The sequence below is a fragment of the Taudactylus pleione genome, unplaced genomic scaffold, assembly GCF_031769625.1.
Source record: "Taudactylus pleione unplaced genomic scaffold, aTauple2 ptg000279l, whole genome shotgun sequence".
Lineage (NCBI taxonomy): Eukaryota > Metazoa > Chordata > Amphibia > Anura > Myobatrachidae > Taudactylus > Taudactylus pleione.
This window is the reverse complement of record NW_028284681.1, coordinates 4,747,501-4,750,000: the sequence shown is the minus strand read 5'-3', so window position 1 is coordinate 4,750,000 and position 2,500 is coordinate 4,747,501. Positions and strand designations below refer to the sequence as shown.

The 2,500-nt window shown below is 52.2% G+C and overlaps 5 non-coding genes across 5 annotated transcripts; 2 read left to right on the top strand and 3 right to left on the bottom strand.

Annotated features, from left to right (window-relative positions):
• Positions 1 to 203: 203 nt before the first annotated feature.
• TRNAG-GCC (transfer RNA glycine (anticodon GCC)) lies at positions 204 to 274 on the bottom strand. The gene has a single exon. It is a non-coding gene; the product is annotated as a tRNA-Gly (tRNA).
• Positions 275 to 1,182: 908 nt separating this feature from the next.
• TRNAG-GCC (transfer RNA glycine (anticodon GCC)) lies at positions 1,183 to 1,253 on the bottom strand. The gene has a single exon. It is a non-coding gene; the product is annotated as a tRNA-Gly (tRNA).
• A 146-nt stretch (positions 1,254 to 1,399) lies between these two features.
• On the top strand, positions 1,400 to 1,472 carry TRNAK-CUU (transfer RNA lysine (anticodon CUU)). Its single transcript has one exon. It is a non-coding gene; the product is annotated as a tRNA-Lys (tRNA).
• Positions 1,473 to 1,998: 526 nt separating this feature from the next.
• On the bottom strand, positions 1,999 to 2,069 carry TRNAG-GCC (transfer RNA glycine (anticodon GCC)). The gene has a single exon. It is a non-coding gene; the product is annotated as a tRNA-Gly (tRNA).
• Positions 2,070 to 2,215: 146 nt separating this feature from the next.
• On the top strand, positions 2,216 to 2,287 carry TRNAK-CUU (transfer RNA lysine (anticodon CUU)). The gene has a single exon. It is a non-coding gene; the product is annotated as a tRNA-Lys (tRNA).
• The last annotated feature ends 213 nt before the right edge of the window (positions 2,288 to 2,500 follow it).

Below are 2,500 nucleotides of genomic sequence, written 5' to 3'. Positions count from 1 at the left end.
CCATTAACCAAGCCCGGCTAGCTAGAATCAAAACCGCTCCCCCCCCCCCCTTACCTGGCGAGAATTCTGCCACTGAACCACCAATGCTTTACGGATGCAGAACATTTCACCTACTCGGGGAGTTCATTGTATGAAACCAATGCGTAGCCAGCGTGAGAAACTAGGACACCAAAATCACTGGCATTTCAGCAAAAGCTCTACATTGCATTGGCCGGGAATCGAACCCGGGCCTCCCGCATGGCAGGCGAGAATTCTACCACTGAACCACCAATGCTTTACGCATGCGGAACCTTCCACCTACTCGGGTAGTTCATTGTGTGAAACCAATGCTCTGCCCACTGAACTAGCTGGCCTGGGTTTCATAGGTTGCAGGGCAAGGCAACGATGGCCTCATCAAGGTCTCGTCGCTCCATTAACCAAGCCCGGCTAGCTCAGTCGGTAGAGCAGTTTTGCATTTTGCTGTATCATGGTATGTGGAACACTATATAGCTGCACCACCAATAGCCAGCATGAGAAACTAGGACACCAAAATCACTGGCATGTCAGCAAAAGCTCTACATTGCATTGGCCGGGAATCAAAACCGGGCCTCCCGCGTGGCAGGCGAGAATTCTGCCACTGAACCACCAATGCTTTACGGATGCAGAACATTTCACCTACTCGGGGAGTTCATTGTATGAAACCAATGCGTAGCTGCACCACCAATAGCCAGCGTGAGAAACTAGGACAACAAAATCACTGGCATTTCAGCAAAAGCTCTACATTGCATTGGCCGGGAATCGAAACCGGGCCTCCCGCGTGGCAGGCGAGAATTCTACCACTGAACCACCAATGCTTTACGCATGCGGAACCTTCCACCTCCTCGGATAGTTCATTGTGTGAAACCAATGCTCTGCCCACTGAACTAGCTGGCCTGGGTTTCATAGGTTGCAGGGCAAGGCCACGATGGCCTCATCAAGGTCTCGTCGCTCCATTAACCAAGCCCGGCTAGCTAGAATCAAAACCGGGCCTCCCGCGTGGCAGGCGAGAATTCTGCCACTGAACCACCAATGCTTTACGGATGCAGAACATTTCACCTACTCGGGGAGTTCATTGTATGAAACCAATGCGTAGCTGCACCACCAATAGCCAGCGTGAGAAACTAGGACACCAAAATCACTGGCATTTCAGCAAAAGCTCTACATTGCATTGGCCGGGAATCGAACCCGGGCCTCCCGCGTGGCAGGCGAGAATTCTACCACTGAACCACCAATGCTTTACGCATGCGGAACCTTCCACCTACTCGGGTAGTTCATTGTGTGAAACCAATGCTCTGCCCACTGAACTAGCTGGCCTGGGTTTCATAGGTTGCAGGGCAAGGCAACGATGGCCTCATCAAGGTCTCGTCGCTCCATTAACCAAGCCCGGCTAGCTCAGTCGGTAGAGCATGAGACTCTTAATCTCAGGGTCGTGGGTTCGAGCCCCACGTTGGGCGGGACTTTTGCATTTTGCTGTATCATGGTATGTGGAACACTATATAGCTGCACCACCAATAACCAGCGTGAGAAACTAGGACACCAAAATCACTGGCATGTCAGCAAAAGCTCTACATTGCATTGGCCGGGAATCGAAACCGGGTCTCCCGCGTGGCAGGCGAGAATTCTACCACTGAACCACCAATGCTTTACGAATGCGGAACCTTCCACCTCCTCGGATAGTTCATTGTGTGAAACCAATGCTCTGCCCACTGAACTAGCTGGCCTGGGTTTCATAGGTTGCACTGCAAGGCCACGATGGCCTCATCAAGGTCTCGTCACTCCATTAACCAAGCCCGGCTAGCTAGAATCAAAACCGCTCCCCCCCCCCCCTTACCTGGCGAGAATTCTGCCACTGAACCACCAATGCTTTACGGATGCAGAACATTTCACCTACTCGGGGAGTTCATTGTATGAAACCAATGCGTAGCCAGCGTGAGAAACTAGGACACCAAAATCACTGGCATTTCAGCAAAAGCTCTACATTGCATTGGCCGGGAATCGAACCCGGGCCTCCCGCGTGGCAGGCGAGAATTCTACCACTGAACCACCAATGCTTTACGCATGCGGAACCTTCCACCTACTCGGGTAGTTCATTGTGTGAAACCAATGCTCTGCCCACTGAACTAGCTGGCCTGGGTTTCATAGGTTGCAGGGCAAGGCAACGATGGCCTCATCAAGGTCTCGTCGCTCCATTAACCAAGCCCGGCTAGCTCAGTCGGTAGAGCATGAGACTCTTAATCTCAGGGTCGTGGTTCGAGCCCCACGTTGGGCGGGACTTTTGCATTTTGCTGTATCATGGTATGTGGAACACTATATAGCTGCACCACCAATAACCAGCATGAGAAACTAGGACACCAAAATCACTGGCATGTCAGCAAAAGCTCTACATTGCATTGGCCGGGAATCGAAACCCGGGCCTCCCCGCGTGGCAGGCGAGAATTCTACCACTGAACCACCAATGCTTTACGAATGCGGAACCTTCCAC